The sequence below is a fragment of the Pectinophora gossypiella genome, chromosome 6 (assembly GCF_024362695.1).
Source record: "Pectinophora gossypiella chromosome 6, ilPecGoss1.1, whole genome shotgun sequence".
Taxonomy (NCBI): Eukaryota; Metazoa; Arthropoda; class Insecta; order Lepidoptera; family Gelechiidae; genus Pectinophora; species Pectinophora gossypiella.
Window position 1 is genome coordinate 9252766 of NC_065409.1, and position 19087 is coordinate 9271852.

The following is a 19087-nucleotide window of genomic DNA, read 5'->3' on the forward strand; positions in this document are numbered from 1 at the left end:
CGCTCCGTCTCCCGCCACGAGGATCGTAATAGCCACACAGAAGCTACATATGGCTTTTTTATACGATTTTGATTACTATACAATATATATTTACCAATAAACATATACCCACCGCACTGTATTGTAATCTAGTTTCTATTGGAAAAGGACGGCGGTTCCGATACGATGTTTGGAAGCAATTAAGGGTCTTTGTATGTAAAGATAAGTTTTTGTTGCCGACGCTCCTGCCTGTGGCGCTGTAATAGAAATATATTAAAATGATGATGTTCGAAATATAATCAACTTTTTCTGGACTAAAGCGAAAGTAATTGAGTTTATAAATGTATGTGATTCAAATTGGAATTTTAAACTGTCTGCTGGACCGTGAAGGACTTTCATAACTCTTTCTTTTTGCGCTCGGCAGACAGGTTTCAAGTTTTATCGCCCTTGCAATTTTAGTATCTGGCGTAGAGCAGGGCAAAAGCTCGGCCACTGGGAAACACGCTCGAGGGCGAGGCTGCAGCGGCCGGGGGGGTGGGGGGAGGGCGGCGCCGCAACCTGCGCGCGCGCACAGCCTGCGCCGCTGCCGCGCTCAGTCATTGTCCGACCAATATCCCGGTCGTACATGCGAACCGACCGATCACGTCGCTACTACGTTTGTCGTAAGAGTGCCCGTTAAACCGAGCGGCCGCTCCGAACCCTGGAGTGTAGGTGTGTGTGAAGTGATGGTGTGTTTTTAGCTGTACAATAAGGAGTGTATCGCTACAAAGTACCACCGTCGAGGGTGCAGTGCTCGTTCCACGGAGTTGTCTAACGGCTGTTCGCCTGCCGGCGAGGGAGGGCGGATCGCTTCTACCGGGAGGAATGAGCCCCGCGCACCACCGCTCCTACACCCACCGATGATCTCAAGGTTGGCTTTCGCTCGAGTTTTAGCCTCACATAGAGCACTGCGGCTGTCGCAACTCTGCAAGACATGACCCCGCGGCCGCGCGCCATTCTCTCACACTGTTCTGATCTCATTCCAATAACATTCATTCCGGACGCCTACTTTAACAATATGCTTCAAAAGTTTACTACAAAACACACGCAAGACTGTTGCAACTTGTTAGAATCTTATTAGTATTAGCATCAGAAACGCACTATGAAATATAAAATTACCGGCAATAACCACGAAATTACTTAAGTAAACCAAAAAAAAAAGTATATACCCACTGCACAGTCTCCCACAGCCCTGCAAGATAAGTAGACATTAAGTAGAGGAGCCTTAATAAATCTAATTTGCGGTAATGCGCGTTGTAGAGGAAAGCAACGGCTAGGAATAATTTATCTAATAGGCATCAACAATTTGACGCTAACCGCTGCTTGTATCAAAAGTGTTGTTAATGGCCACATTAAGCGATAGGTTCGATGAACGAGATTATTGAAATTATCAGTAGTAGTGTATAAATTGCATAGTTATTGGTTGGAGAGTGAGGCTATTAATTGATATCACAGACGAACTCGGAAGGCGCACGCGACGGTACTCACGTGAATGATTTATAAGAAAACAATGTTACGCAAGATTGGGCGCCAGTATTGGTGACTGCTTCATAGGGCTGTCTTACAAAACAGGCGGTTAGTACACAGATGGCGCTTGAAGTCCGGTTATGTGAGTAGCACGGCATGGTTATGCCCAAATCGGGATAAGCTTATTTTCCTCAGCCGCATCCGGTAGTCGCACACGCACGGTGATGCAATCCCGCACCAGATATGGTTGATAGATCATCGTCATGCAATGCAAATCGACAGTTTCTTAATAACATTATTATTTAGCAGAATATATTAATACAAATAGTTACTAACTACTTACCTCATCTTTTGCAACTATTCTCATTTATAGACGATGATATAAAGATGGGGTCTTGGACACTTTTTGTTCTTCTTCTTCTATCGTGTGGGTTGTAAGGTGAATTACCAACGTCATCAACCCTGGTGTCAGGGTTACTATTGAGCCGCCAAATGCCCCTGACATGACTCATATAACTACTACGTACTTACATTAGTAAGTAGTAACCGGGACCAACGGCTTAACGTGCCTTCCGAAGCACGGATCGCCTTACTTTCGGACAATCAGGTGATCAGCCTGTAATGTTTTAACCAAACTAGGGACCACAAAGTAATTTTTGTGATATGTCCCCACCGGGAATCGAACCCAGGACCTCCGGATCGTGAGCCCAACGCTCAACCACTGGACCACGGAGGCCGCTACACACACACTTTTTGTTAAAAAATATATTTATAAAGCATGTCCGAAATAACAAACATAAATAAACTAAATATATTACGACTAGCAAAAAGTCAATTCATATTCAGACACGACTCTGGCCATTCCTTTCGCTGTTATAACTCAGATACGATAAAATCAGATTTCGAGATCATTTCAAGTTTCTATAGACAGTTTAACTGGTGTAGAATAGAGTTTACAAAAATATGTTACTGTAATGATAAAAAAAAATCAAATTATATTTCACGGATAGTCAGAGAGGCAGAACACAAACTTTGAAAAATAGGTAACGAGGTAAACTGACATTTTATAGTACATCGGTCTAACGTTGTCTGTTGTTATTTGACTACAAATTATTTACTGACATCTTGCCACCCCTATTGGGATAAGATACACGAATTTATCATATTTTCAACAATCACATAGGTACCTATGTCACTATATTAACATGATACATTACCTAATAAATAAGATGTCAAACTGAATATCCATGGTTAAAGGGTTTCCGTATGAATGACAATTAGATTGAACAAAAATGCTCTTGATTTGTTTTTTTTTTTTATTATTTTTTTCTTAAAAAATTACAGAAAATTTTGTTACAATAAAAACCCCACTAAACCAATTCCTCGGTTTGTCTGTGGGAGAACGCCTTCAAATGCTGTTGACGAATGTATCGAATCTGTGTTTATATTTCAGCTCATTTAGTTTGTCTAAAGGCACAAAATAAGGTAGGTACCTATTCAAACATCAAACGAAGATAACAGAATAGTGGCCTACCTTGGTAACCGTCTAACAATAGTGTCTACAAACATGATTGCGGTCGACAAGCTTCATAAGGACCAACTTTTATTACCTCGCAGAAATCACGAGGTTGTTGACCAAGCGCTGTAAATTTTATTGCGTAAAGGTTTACTGTTTATGAGATAATTATTCTGCTAGGTACTTAACATGTACGCATACGTTATTTTAATTTTAATTTCGGAGTACACGAAAACCACCCAATTTATATTTATATCTGATGGAAAGCGTTGATGCTGTCGATAATGGAGCATGTTGTTCTATAAAATGATAAAATGCAATATTTTAGTTTTCAAGTAAAACGAAATATTAACCGCGAACTCCACATGCCACATCTCAGTTGTCGGTATAACAAATGATGAACTGAAGCGCTTTTTGCGAATTTATAAAGTACTCATAAAAACAAGGTTAAACCCGCAGTGCGCTTAGCTTTAAGTTCTTCTTCTATCGTGTGGGTTGTGAGGTGGAGAACCAACCTCATCAAACCTGGTGTCAGGGTTAGTATTCAGCCGCCAAAGGCCCCTGACATGGCACATGTAACGACTACTTACTTAAGCTTAGCTTTTAGCTTTAAGTTTATAGCTATGGTCTATTATTATAGCTAACATAAATGTCTCGTTGCAAGTACATTTCATATCATTACCATATTTTGAATATCTTAATTTACATAATAACGTCTGCTCTACATCGTCAAGTCATTACTGTAATGACTCCTTGTACTTGACTTTCTTCAAAATGACTTGGTAGGTGTAATGTAACTCGGTTCCAATCCAGCTAAAATATTCTTATCAAGCAGTTATGAAGCCAGTTATATTATTTAAATGTTTAAGTGTCTTCAGTGCCAATCAACACATAGTTTATTACTCTTTTAGTGTTACATTTGTTTCGCTGGTTTACCCTTGATGGTTTAATTCAACAGTGAGGCAGTAGATAGTAGTTGCTAAGTATCGCACGCTTCGGCGGTCATAAAGCAAGGAGTTTTTGTAGCAGATTGCGAGTAGTGTCCGGGTCACTACGTTATAGAACAATATGGGAAGAAATAGGGGGAATGCCCTGCTTGCATAATCTGAGGAAAGCAATCTACGCACTATTAATTTAACGGTATATATTTCTTGTGTGTATCCAATCCATGGGCACTGCACTTGTGTATATCACACACGATTTTGCACCGTTTCTTCTAAGGGATTTAATATTAAAGAAAAAAGCACGAACGATAGATAATCCTGAATTTAGTGTGATGAACTTGTAAATCAGGCAAATAATGACACTAGACATTATTTAAATAAGTAAACTAAACAGTTCATCACTTTACCACATGCTCGAGATAATAAGCAGCAGGATTATTTTAAGTTTTTCTTTTTGCCATGACTATGCACGGCACGAGGATTATCTCTGTAAGTGGCGAGTAATGCCACTTTTTTACCTAGGCCTCATTAAACATGTCGGCCGACGAATATGAATACTTTACACTAATCTTCAATGCTAATGCCTCCTTTAATGTTGCTATTCTAAATATATTTTACGCACAAATAAAAGTTTAGATCTAAGTGATATGAATATTTATTTTTATAAAATGTCAGAGCCAGATGCAAAATGCTAAAGGTTATAACTATAAACGTTATGACATCATCGTAATAATTACCCGGTGACATGGTAAGTGTTAACGAGCTATAAAGTTAGGTATGTGGAACTTAGCCTACAGGCAGCACGACTAGTTGCTATGTTATAAACAACATTAAAGTGATCCTAGCTTGCTTTCACGATTCAAAACTGAATGTAGAAAGCTTTCAAAACTTTCTCAATAGCTATCAGATAAGAAGTTCGGTTTGCTAAGCTTATTGCGTAAGTACACGGCTGTAGACACGTTTACTTTAGGCGGCAAATCACGACAACACATAAATGACGTGGTCGCCAGCCTTGGTCACACTTTACCATAAATGAATATTTAGTTACTTTGGCATGTTAGACGTTACGATACCTACATATTGTATTTTCCATTGTTTTTCTCGCGTCGATAATAGCGGATAGCCATACGCGGGTTTATTGCTTTGTCGCTAGAACATCTGTTGCCGTGGTAGCAAATTGGGGAAATTACGTTTTTCTTATTTCCATATTGTGAATACTCATTTCAAAGCATAGTCGGCATGACATCAGCCTTTAGCTAGCTTCTAGCTGAATGTGATGGTATTCGAAGGAGGTGAGTTTTCTTTAAAGGTAAAATGAGTGTAATCATAATGACAAAGGGGACAAAACGTAAGTATCACCGGAGCGCGACGCCCGCGCGGCAGAACAAATGCCTGCTGTTCCAAGGCCCCTTTGTTTTAACGCAATCTGTTCCCACCGAGCCGTTAATTGTAATCAGCATCAGCGGATCAAAAAGGTTTTTCTACTAACATTTCGAAATAAACACGATTCTACGTTGTCGAGAGTAAAGTCAATTCGCACGGCATCTAGACGTACGAGCAGAATCTGAGTCTAATTTATCGACTTACTTAATTTCCTCTTACGATTGAAAACTGATGTTAAATGGCACCTAACACAGCGGAATTTAATAACAAATAATACCATAATGTCATGTATAAATATAAAAACTATGGAAACAACGAGATTCAATATTTTATAAAAGTGTATTTTGTTTAAAATTGAATCAACTTGAAACAAATATATTTCATGCAATAAGTACTCAAACTTCGAGTTATAGGTAAAGCATAAGGAATACCGTTTGAAAAACATACGATAGTATGTGAAACGTAAGCTGGGGCCAGCCGGTGGCGCGCGGCGCGGGCGCAGATGACGGCGTCGCTAATGTCGCACCTGTCGACCGGCCACAGGCCCGTTATGTCACCATACCACCATAATACGCGGACCCAACTCATACACGCACCTCCCGGATCATCAATCTTTCTTTCTACGTCCGTAAAGTGTGCATTCCATCTGATGTTCTTATCTTAGCTTTTTTATTTAATGGTCGAAGGTTATATATTATCATCATCTCTCTATTCACAATCTTCTATTAATTTAATCTGTTAAGTACCTAATGGTACAACAGTAATTCGTCTATTTGATTAGGTGCCGTGTAAAATTCTTGAGATTCCGGAATAACTTGTTGTATTTAGTGTTAAAATAGTATTTCTTTGTTTTGAAACACTATACCCAAAGGTTAGCAGAAAGATAGATAATTTCAAAGACACGTTTTATACTAGTAGTTTAAAAAAAATATAAAATAGTAACTACACATTTAAAGTATTTTTAAATGTTACAAGCACGCAATAATAAAATTATAAATGGGAACTCATTTCGATAGGGTTCTGTTTATAGCAGCATACCATAAAATGTAGAAATTAATGAGTTTAATAACATCTCTAATTACTCTCGTAGAGTCCTTTATGGGGCTTCGCGGGTTTATGGTTCCGACTAACAGACATACCAAATAGTAAATTTCTAGACAAGAAAAAAAACGAAATATAGGACCACCATGCAACTCCAATAAACGCATTAACGTGTCATCCGATTTAATTTATTCCTTATCCAGATAGTCCTTTTTTTGATACAGACTTCTAAGTAAGAGTTACAAAAGATGCGTTTTATAAAAATACGGTTTGCACAGAACAATGGTCAACCGCAAAATCGAATTAACCAGCCTTTTATTACGCATTTAAATAGCAATTTGTTGTGAAAATGATACAGAGGAACGAAGTCACGTCAGTGGTGAGTGACCGGGTTATAATGCCAAGGACGAACCCTTTTTTTTGATCGATAAGAAAAAAGCTGAATGTAAGGTGTTACAACATGATTTTACTGTGAACCTTATGGTAAGACAAAACGACCGGTCCTATTTAAATCTTTACTAAACTGATAAATTGTAGGTATATATTTTTGTAGTCTATGAATATAATATACTTTTATTTATATAGGGTAGCTCAGAAATTCACGTTCAAAGTGAAAAAAAAAATAGAGGGACTCATTCGTCTTCTATCGTGTGGGTTGTGAGGTGAATTAACAACCTTATCAACCCTAGTGTCAGGGTTACTATTGAGCCGCCAAATGCCCATGACAGACATGGCTCATGTAACGACTACTTACTTACATCAGTAAGTAGTAATCGGGACCAACAGCTTAACGTGCCTTCCGAAGTACTTTCGGGCAATCAGGTGATCATTCTGTAATGTTCTACCAAACTAGGGATCACAAAACGATTTTTGTGATATGTCCCCACCGGGATTTGAACCCGGGACCTTCGGATAGTGAGCCCGACGCTCAAACCACTGGACCACGGAGGCCGTTATTTTAATGATTTCTATAAGTAAGGTACAAAATCCTGAAAAAGGTTCATAGTGGGTTATATCTCCTAAACCGTAAATAATCGCTGAACATACATGGGAGTGTTTCCGGTAGCCAATGAGCCCCTCTACTTTTTATTTTGAACGTTAACTTCTGGACCAGCCTGTATATTAATTTACTGCAGTAACTGAGATTGCCAATGAACTATCGTCAGCAACTGCAGTCACCGTCTCATACTATTTTAATTTGAACTGTAAAATAATTGCATTGCACTTTTAAACCATAACGTAATGATGAAATATCTAAAGCAAATACACTTCTTAATTCTTAACAAAAAATATCAAAACCTTCGCAATTTTAGGTATGTATCATAAGGATTATCAGAAAAATTTTAAATATTAGTATCATCATCCCTTATTCCACCCCAACTGGGTCGGCATCATCATATATTCATCTTCCATTCGTCTCTTCCAGTCGTCATCTCAGTACCTACACACACCTTCCACACATAGATTCATACAATCCATCCAAATACGAGTAAGTACATAAATAAAAATTAATGCCAATGTCAATTTATAATGGGTATTTCAGGTTTTTAATTCTTAATATTAATGTTTAAAAAATTCAAAATTCAAATAAAATTGTTTTATTGAACAAAAATACGGAAGTGTTTCGATTTTTTTGATGAGAACTACATACAGTTCTATAAGTAAGAACAACGTTATTTCGTAAATTCTTTTGATTATTTTTCGTAGCGAAATATTATTACTATACAAGTATACAGTCAAGGAAGTTATAATTATATTATCGGAATGAGAATAATAACCACAGAAAGTTTTGAAGTAACACGTAGTAATTAATCGTGACAGCGCATCACGCATGCGCCGGCGCAGTGGCGTGTGTTAAGAGAAACAGCGGCTCGTATGACCAAGTTCCGGTGGCGGCGCGCGGAAGGAATACCCAAGCAGACCAGGACGCACTTGTCTTACTGTCGACGATAAATTTACTGATGATGAATTATAAAAAAAATGCTGTCGCTTATTAAAAACAGAATAATATGATAAATGCGAAAACTTATTAGCTGGCTTTATTAGGAAGGAGTTTGCATGTGACAGCGGCTTTAGGATATGAAACTATTATTTGTTTGTTATTTGCAAGGTTTGGCACCCCGCACTTGTGCCTCTACAATGTAAAAAGGTAAAATTATATAGAAAAAATCAGTAAATGTTTTTGTTACACTTATTATCGTTTCGGAAGCCGGTAGTAGAGTCACGGCGTAACCGAATAAACGGACCAACGCGTTCAGTACTGATCAATCTTTTAAACAAAAAAAAGTAAGCAATAACGTTTATTTCACCAGGCATATTGAGAAGTCAACAGCCTCCGTGGTCTAGTGGTTAGAGAGTTAGGCTCACGATCTGGAGGTCCGGGTTCGATTCCAAGTGGGGACATTGTCGAAATCGCTTTGTGAGACTGTCCTTTGTTTGGTAAGGACTTTTCAGGCTTGAATCACCTGATTGTCCGAAAAAGTAAGATGATTCCGTGCTTCGGAGGGCACGTTAAGCCGTTGATCCCGGCTATTAGTCGTAAAAACACCTCCACCAACCCGCATTGGAGCAGCGTGGTGGAGTAGGTATGCTCCATACCCCCTCCGGTTGATTGAGGCGAGGCCTGTGCCCAGCAGTGGGACGTATGTAGGCTGTTTACGTATGTATGTATTGAGAAGTAGTCGGAATGAGAACTTGGCTAATTGCTAAGTAGATCCCTGCCGCGGAAAGATATGAAAATCGGTTATATCATAAATTCATAATAACAAAATTGACTGTGGCGTTGCTGGGTAGTATTCTATTTTCGAACATTTATTATCCGTAAAATCATTTTTGACGTGGCGTTGCCGTGCCAATTAGAAGACCTATAATTTTCTTTCATAACTTACCGTTAGAAACATATGGCTATGCAGGTAGAACAGCTTGTATCCGCCAACTACTGAGTATAAGTACAAATGTTTAATATTTATCACGATACAGATACTCTGTGGCTCTTACTACTTTACTCTTACCAATTAGGAATACCGAAATTAGGAGGCAATTAGGAATAATATATTAGTCTTGCGTTATCTTGTATTTACTTATTCAAAAACAGTAAAATTTAGTTATTTTATTTATTTAGTTATTAGTTATTTCACAAAGTATATAAGGGGACGCTATTGTGTACCGACGAGAACTAAAAAATACTTAAACTTATTTTTGTTTCGTTGCTCGCTGACGTCGCTTCTATTAGATTAATACCTTGATCACATCTACCGAGTGGACGGGCGAGACAGTGCGCTCGGCCGAATACTCGGTGTGTATGAAACATTACGAGTGCACGGCCGAGCGCTCGGCCAAGTTATTTGGCGAGATAGCTACTCGACCCCTGTTCTATTTGCTAGGCCGAGTATCCACCCCCGCGCTTCCCCGCACTGTCTAGCCCGTCCACTCGGTAGGTGTGATCAAGCTATTAGTTATGTTAAAATGTTAAAAGACGTTGAGCGGGTCAAATACCTTACGCTCGAGGTAACTCGATGAGCAGTTCCGAATATGATCTGGAACGAGGAAAAAAAAATATTGGCAAAAGAAAACATATATAAGTCACACGGGATGGACAGGGACACAAGTCATCAGACGACAACTTGAATCTACAATAGGCTACATAGAGTATAAAATACTAACCTAGAAATAGAGGCCAGTCTAAGATGATACAATCCCATTTTTCTTTTTAATTTTAATCCTTAACTAAGAATTAAGTTGGTAGATACAATCAAAGAGCAAAAGTCACTGAGCCCAGCGAATTATTTGTAAACAGTGGTGAAATTATTAACCATTAGTTGACATAATTATAAAAATCATGTTTTTGTAGGTGTTTTTAGTCTATTACATTAACCAGGAAGTGGTGTAACCAGTTAATTTATTACTTTGCAAGAAATTGATTGGACTTTTGCAGCTTATCGTACATAACAAAGGGTACGAAATTGGACTATGATTACGTATTGATAGCGTAAATAAAATTTTAATCTATGGTATATCTATACAAATTCCATATCGCTGAAGACATGACGATCAATCCATTCGAATCCAATTTCCAGCTCGTCTTGTCCAATATAAAGTTCATTACTTCTAGGACATGCTAAGATTGAAAGAACTCTAGAAGCATTCTATCCCCATAAAATATACCTATTCTATTAATGTAGGCTGGGGCTCTAAATCACTGAATTCGACTTTGTAGGCTTGAATTCACGTGATTTCTAGGACTTGTGCCCGGATAATGGCAATATGCTCACTCCATTATATGGACCTTAAATATAGCTGGCGAGGAGTAGGTATGTATGTATACTATACCTCTGCCTACCCCTTCGGGGATATAAGCGTGAAGCTAAGTCTTGCTAAGTCATTGTATTCCAATATTCTTCTTCTTCTATCGTGTGGGTTGTGAGGTGGATTACCAATCTCATCAACCCTTGTGCCAGGGTTACTATTGAGCCGCCAAAGGCCCCTGACATGACTCATGTAACGACTACGTACTTACATCAGTAAGTAGTAACCGGGACCAACGGCTTAACGTGCCTTCTGAAGCTCGGATCGTCTTATTTTCGGACAATTATGTCCTAACCAAACTAGGGATTATAAAGTGATTTTTGTGATATGTCCCCATCGGGATTCGAAGCCGGGACCTTCGGACCTTCGTGAGCCCAACGCTCAACCACTGTACTATGGAGGCCGTTTCAATATTTAGACTGTACATATTTTTTGTTTTATGTCAATTCTCCCGAGGATAGTGTTTTACGACGCAGGCGCTGTTGTTTCGTCTTTTAGGTCTATAGAACTCATGATAACAAAGTTTAATTCATTGTTCGTGTCGGTTTAAAATGGCTACATGGCTTAAACCACTACAAAGTAAAGAACCCATCCAAATAGGTATCGTAAAATTCACTGCGAATGGTGTCAAATTATTGCTGCGACAATGTTTTAAAATACCTCTATTTATTTTCTAAAGCATGTTTGAATTTTGAGTACTCAATATTATTATGGAATTCATACCATACCATAGATGATTTTTTTAGAAAATTATGGAATATTAGGTCTCTACCCTTTCTTACCTTCTCTATCTTCTTAAATTGCTGTTTTATGGGTCCTAACCAAAATGGTAAAAAGGAATCCTTATGGTGAGAGTAAGTCTGAAAGCGTTTTCAGTTATTTACCTAAGTATAGAAAAATACAAGAAATACATTTGTATGAAACGTATTTCTTTTGCTAATCGAAGTGTCAGCCATTATTACTATTCTTTGCACTTTATTATTGGAAGCTCATTGATGTTTCTACTATAGAATCCCTGAGGTCAGGACTGAATGAACCTCTTATAAGAGAAGAACTTTCCCCCCGTTACCCTTCGAAAAAAGAAAAAAAATCAGGGCAAGGTCTGGCTAGTAGGGTGGGAGACGGAGAGGTGCTAGTCAAGGCTCCTGTAGTTTGAGCCCTCGTCTTCGAAAATAGCACGTATTTTTTATTTTTCCATGGTTACAGAAAAAGCGATGTTCAAGAAAAACAAAAAGCGGAGAAACAAATGAACGACTGTTTTTAAGTAGGTAACATGAACTGAGTTTTAATTTAAAACTAATTTTCGAACTTCACTAGCACGTACTATTAATAGAAAATGAGTTAAGACCTAATATTATAATTATGAAAGTGCGGCAGAGATTCTTAAAATTACGATGAATCAAAATGGCTTTCAAGCAGCGTTATGACTCATACAATTTTCATACAAAGCTGTAATGATTTTTTTTTATTCAGTCGTCGCCGTGGCGATTAGCTTTCATGCTGGGAATACCGTTTCCTTACTTAAATGGATCATGGTGTGTTGAGTCATCGATTCAAATGTCGCGACAAATAAGTGACGGACATGTAACTTGCGTCCATTTTAATGTATCACGACTACATCCTTATGTAACTGACCGCTGCCGCGGGCTGGTTTTGAATCTGCGCAATTAATTATGTCTGACGGTGAAAGTTTTCGGTGTAACCTTTGGCATATATAAAGCCACTTTTTTATTGTGATGATTATTTTTTTGATGTTTAATATCGAAAGTAATGATGAGATAAGTTCTAGTACGTGTCAGATTTGGATAAAAAGAAATAGGAAAGTATTTAAATCTATTTTGACGCGTAGATAGGTGTTTTTTAATTTCTACACAGATATAAAAAAACGAAAGGTACCCCACTCCACTCACTGAATAACCACTAATCATCGACTTTTTCTTTTTTCTAATGCACAATTTTATCATTTTTAAATCGACTTCTAAAAAATAACAATTAAACGTAATTTCTATTCATATCGGTACAAACGCTGAGGTCAATAAAATGTTAAGGTCGTCGTGACATTTATACTGCGGCTACTCGATCTCGATAGCGCTCAGAATGAAAAGAGCAAATACAATCTCTGACTACTGAGTGTGATACTTGCGGGGTTTCTCAATTAGATATCCATTAAAACGGTTCGTTTAATCTTCGATTCGATACAGCTTGACCGTTTTACTAGTTCGTATTACACAGTTTACAAGTTTTCTTATGGTTCCACGTACAGATGTCTACATTCTCACGTTATTACAGAGAAATTAGGGTCGAGATAGCATTTGAAATAGTTCAAAAGAACCGAGTTAATAGTATAAAGCAGTTGTCTTAAATGTATATAATATTCGCAAGATATTTATGTTGTTTACAAGACGGATAGATATTGAATGTTGTCATCAAGCAGAAGCGTCATCCCGCACATACCATTAAAAAGACGAGCCTATAATTGTTCAGGGTCGTTATCACGAGTCACTTAAATTAGCATACTTTGTCTAATCAAACAGTAGAGTCTTTTAAATAACTAGTTATGTAACTAGACCTTGGTTAATACAACGTTACTACAGCAGTGCTCGCTTGTAGGCGCACAAGCAAGCTTGCTAGGGGCCGCATATAATACGGAGATAAAGCTTTCTGTGACGTAAACGAGTAGGTCATAACAATGGTAACTTGCAATTCCGCTAGCTTTTGAAACAGTTGGATTATACCGCTAGCGTTACTACCGGTACCGTTCGCAATGATACGCCGGGCAGCACCACTCACTCAGTTATTATTGAAAATGTTGATGTAATAGAGAACGCATTCATTGCGCACGTCCGTCACAGATCTAAGTCGACGGTCTACACCACGTCTCAACAGTTTATGAGTTCAAATGCCAATGTTTCGAGCGTGAGTTTCGACTTAATCCGAAATATTGCTGTATATTTTATTTATCTACCTATTAGGTAAGTATGTTTTGCCACGGAACTGTTGTAGGTTTATAAACGTAGAAAAAGTAATCGCGCGGTTACCGTCAAGGACAAGCTATACTTTCCAATAGGAAACATGGCGCTTTATTTAGCCAGGCAGACAATGTTTTTTTTTATATAACAATACACTATTATTAAGGTTGAAATAATTTTATATATAATATGTATTTGTTGTATTAATTGTAAGGCAAAGCATTTTGAAATTCGCATAACAAATTAATGACCCAAGAACGTAAGTCCTTCGTGTCAAAGCCTTGAGCAATTTCCGGGAGTGGTGTAGAGTTAGAGCCAACTAAAGACGATGATTTCACAAAAAATACTTGATGATTCACGTCAAATTACTAGAATGTTGGATTTTAGTGGTTTGTCTTCTTTTTATTTGTAAAACAAATATGAACTTTGGGACTTCCTAACTTCCTTCATTTACCTAATCTTCTATTACACCATCCAGGATTCGCAGGAAAAATCTTAGTTTATTAAAGAACCACCTTTTGTTAGATATTATCGCTGGTTTTGTTATGTTTACGTGTGTATAATAATATATAATAAACATAAAGATAAATAAAAACAGTGTGCGTAAGGTTTTGCACAAGATCGGAAAGGATCGTGTGAAAGAGAGGAGGCCAATATCCAGTAATGGGTGGATACAGGCTGAGTAGTAGTAGTAAGGTTTTAACGTAGTGTATTAATTAATCCATAGTATTAGGTCATTCTGTAACCGAAATCAGCTGACGTCATCTATTTTTTGCTAATGCTAACGATGTATGCCTGAGGGTGTTGAGAATATACTTAATCCTGCATCGCCGATTTTCGACAGCGTTAAAGTTAAGTAAAAGACACGTTTGGTGAGCAAATAGGACGTGGCGGACATTGATAAGCCTAAGAATTAGTAATGGGGAATCGTTTCTCAAGAGAGAAACTGGCGAGTGTGAGTGTGTGCGAGCGACACGCGTGAAAGTGAATGGCGCAAGCAAGTTCGCGCAGGCGCGGGCGCACGGACGCGCGGACGCATTTTACGCCCGATTTGATAGCACATTCGTACACGCGAACCTGCTCGCCTGCAGCTCTGCTTATGACGTAAGGTCCATTACAGTGCGCTATTATGACTGCTGTATTTTGATGAGTGTGCGGAATTTAGCCACATTGATTTTTATTTTTTTTCATTTTCTACTAACAACTACCTAGAAGCATTTCACTTTCTTTTCTTAGCACTGTAAAACTATTGTTAGACAGGGAAATGTTTTAATTAGAGCAAATACGGTCTTAACACTAAACGATGGAAGCCAATTGCTTTGCAAAGAATTTGAATAGGTAGTATTTACTTCGACTATGGTATTCAAAGAATCTTAAGATTTACGAGTAATTGTTTTGACATGGCCATTTGGTGTGTTTTTAAACAAAATGTCTAGACTAGACTATGGCTAATTACTAATTACTGAGAATAATAAAATTCTGTCGCGTGACACAAGTAGCGTTAGCATGTCAAGGATAACTAAAACAATATTTAACCTGTGTCTTGTGTGACCTCCATAGTTTGAGTAATGATTCTTTGCTAACAATTTGTGAATTTTGACATCCCCAAAAACCTCGCCTACGTGTTTTTGATATATTTGCTAATTCGTAGACATAGTTATCACAGGAAGTCGGTAGTACGTTTGCTCTTCCTGCATTTAATTAAAATCTGTTCACTTTAAATCACAGCTATCTTGCATTTAAAATCTACAAGGACACTTAGTTACTTTTGTAATGATTCTTCCGGGTTTAAAGTAGAATTTATTAATATTTATCTACAAAATATATTCGCGAAATACAGAGATACAATAATAAATTTATGTTGCTTGTTTGTTGATGAATATGATGTGTTTACAGTAACTAATGATGCCAGATCCTTAAACATGTTGCTTAGATAAATATGAACATAGTCGTACTAAGACGCCGCAGGCATTTCCCAGTTGTAGTTAAACAAACGGTGATTGATAGTAATGTGAATGAAATATGACACGAGAAATGGTAATATGTGCCGACGTGAGAAAGGTATTTAAGCATCGCAAATGATCTTAATTTTATGTAGTCAAATCAAATTTTATGTACGCTATTTAATTTTAATATCACTAACATTCCGTGCAGGCCAGGTACTCCGATACCGACCCCGCTGGCGTGGTCGACGATTTTCCTCAATTAGCGCTTATCGCTATCGATCCACTAGGGTCGATTAATTCTTTCAAATATTTTTCCTCTTAGACGACGCCCTGAGCCGAGGTTCGCGCCCAACTGGGCACCCTCAGGCCTGTTGCCTTAAACGTTGTATCGGGTGTGAGCCTTCAGCGCTTCCCATTTGTCCGGTCAAGTAGTTAATGCCATCTGCTGCAAATCTACAATAAGCCACGTCAAAAAAAAAAAAACGTGCAGGCCAGGGCAAGGTATAGAAATTGACTATAAGGCATCACAAATGCGTCAGATATGATGAACATAACATAGACCAAGGATTGGTCACCTGCGTACATGGTTCATTATCATCTATATTATAATTTATTTTTAGTACTTACAAAAAACCACCATGTTTTTGAATGAAACCATTATTTTCGAAGTCAATACATGTTTTTAGGAGGCCCTGAGTATTTTTTTTCCTATTTATAGAATTAAGTACCAGCTAGTGATGAGCTCACGTCTCTTTTGTCAAAACAAGCTATAGTAAAGAAACTTTTTTATATTGATAACTATATTATGCAACAGTAATTATTATTACACGCTAGTAGGTAATCTACAAATTTCATTGAACGTAGTATGTACTTATAGTACGTCAAATATAAAGGTGTCTTTATTCTAAATCTACTGAAAATACTGTGTCACTCAACGATTTTCATAATCACAAATTCTGTAATATCTTTACTCAGTAGGTAACATAGTTACACTTTGGAACGTCATTTTTACACAACTGACGTCTCATCCGCCTAAAACTACTGCAGCTTCTCACCAACTGTATAGCCTCGGAAAAGATGCTGCAAGAAAATCCTCGGCACAGGGCCCTAGACGTTACACAGCCAACTATAGCTAGGAAACTTTTTATTTTTCTCTGTGGCAAGTATGGCACATTATAATCTCCTGCTATACCTAATGTCTATAATTATTGTCTAGTACACTTGTGATCCCTTAGTAAATGTACAACATGACATTGATAAGCAGTATTGTAAGTTTTTCTCTTCATCACGGGATCACGCATAGAGTAGAGAATAAAAACCTATTTATCAGTGGGTGTAACGTGCGACGACCCCTATAATTAAGTATATTGCCTATGATTTGCACGCAACGATCCCAACTGTTATTTGCTTCGCAACAACTCTACTTTTGTATTCACCAAGTTAACCTTTTTATTGATTCATGAGAACCTGTTCTTATAGAAACCTTTAACCTATGTGTTATTGGTTCGTTTTATTCATGCAAGTTGGTACTTATTCTTGGTAATCCATACTTTCAATTCATAAATGTGTTGTTTTTCGTAGGTAGTTTTAGTTCCCACGTTGCCTTCTCAACCAACAATAGTCTTTTAAGGTCAAAATTTGTTTTACTGCCTTTAAAGGCCTATTTGTATATTAAAACTTACGCCTATACTTGGTGATAAATCCCTGCCATTCTGGGCTGAGAACAATAGCTGTGGATAATGAAATCTTAAAATAGGTAGACATTGACCTGACGCTTGACGGCAGTAAATGTGTTGTTGCAGTCCTGACTTAGTGCTAAGCGACGCGTGTAATAAGAAACATAAGATGTCCATTATTAATGGATAGTTATAAATATAAGCACATTGCCACTAAGTACTTAAAGTAGGGGCTGTATAGGCAGAGGCATATTTTATAAGTAGTTACGAGTATAGGTACATTCCAGAGAGGTAGAGGGCAGTGGCCTCTGGGGGTAAACTCATACGTACCTAATTTATTTAATAGTATTATTTTTACATACGCTGTTACATACCTGTATATGTTAAATCATGATGCTTTTATGATATCGTAAAAATAAAATAAGTTAAATTTTAAATAAGTAGACAATTAAATGACTTATAATAAATATTTGTTATCTGGGTATTCAGTTTTTTATAATGATCAAAAACAATTGTTTACGAATGCAAAATCATAACTCATTATATTATTTTTAATAATTTTTAATGTCCTAGGATAACTAATACTTATAATTTTAACATTGGAAATGCTTTATAATGTTGCCAACATTATTGTAAAGAATACTGCAAGTTTCTCCTTTCTCAGTCTTGCACAAGGGGCAAAATGAGTTTCCTCCAAATCGTAAAAAAATATTTGGAATAAATTTTATATTAATAACAGTACAACGCACGTGGATTCTAAATCTGGTAGTGAATACGGAGTAGAAATGTTGCCGACAGTTATTTGACCTCGCACGCAGCCTTCGCCTTTGTCGCAGAAGTAATTGCGGACGTAACGTGGCGCAGTGGCCACCCGGCTAGGCGGTAATGTTATGACAGTAACCATGCAATACTTAAACTTGGAGGATTACGACGGTTGTGCACTACGGTAACAGTAAAGTGCGCATGCGGTTAGGTACACAATCCACATGCATATGTAACCTCCTTGAATTTTGTGCATATAAACGATCGTAAATGTGTATTAGCGTGATTACGCATGGCGTTTATTAGAATTTGTTGAACCTCCTAAGACCGAACCGACGTGCGTGTATGAAGCGATCGATGAATGTGGAGGAAACAAGAGAAGTGTGTCAGGATCGAAGCAAATGGAATTCCATAGTCTCTGCTTACCTCGGTGGGAAATAGGCGTGAGTTTATGTATGTATGTATGTAATAAGGCCGAGATTTCCAGACACAATAGGTAAACAATGGGGTTTAGATTTTAAAAGGACATTCGGTCTTAGGACCTTAAGGTACCCTCCGTTTTTCAGATAACAAGTAAACTGTAACATTTTTGGTTGTAGAAGGCTTTGTTAATAACCCTGATAACTAAGTCGGCTATTGGTTCAGAACTTATGCAAGTGGTTCATAACATAAGCTCACGACAATGTGGCAGTAGAGATACATACATCTAAGATGACCTAAGTAGATTTCTGTTAGACGAACGAAGTTTATGAACAAAATTGAATGAACTTTTGGCTGTGTCAAAATGTTTGTGAGCAAGTGGGTATAGCAGGACCAGTTTTACAATATACATATAGAAGCCATTTATCTGTGAATCTTACACATATGATGTGATAGAATGGGCAGAAAGGCGGCCTCTTTCGTATTCGGGTCGAACTAACTTTAGTACTGTTGTTATGAAGACATAGCACAGTACCTCCTCGTTAAAGTGTGACAGGTTGCCAACCCACTGGTTATAATATACGCCCAACATGTCAAACGAGTGATATTAACCCAATAGTAAACTTATAGAACGTGTCTC

At 37.7% G+C, this 19087-nt stretch overlaps 1 protein-coding gene across 1 annotated transcript in view; it reads left to right on the forward strand.

The window, feature by feature from the left end:
- The first annotated feature begins 590 nt into the window (after window positions 1-590).
- Window positions 591-19087, forward strand: part of LOC126367431 (uncharacterized) — a 101628-nt gene continuing 83131 nt past the window's right edge. Inside the window, exon 1 of the mRNA XM_050010933.1 lies at window positions 591-889. The gene's annotated coding sequence lies outside the window, so the exon portion shown is untranslated. The remainder of the gene's footprint in view (window positions 890-19087) is intronic.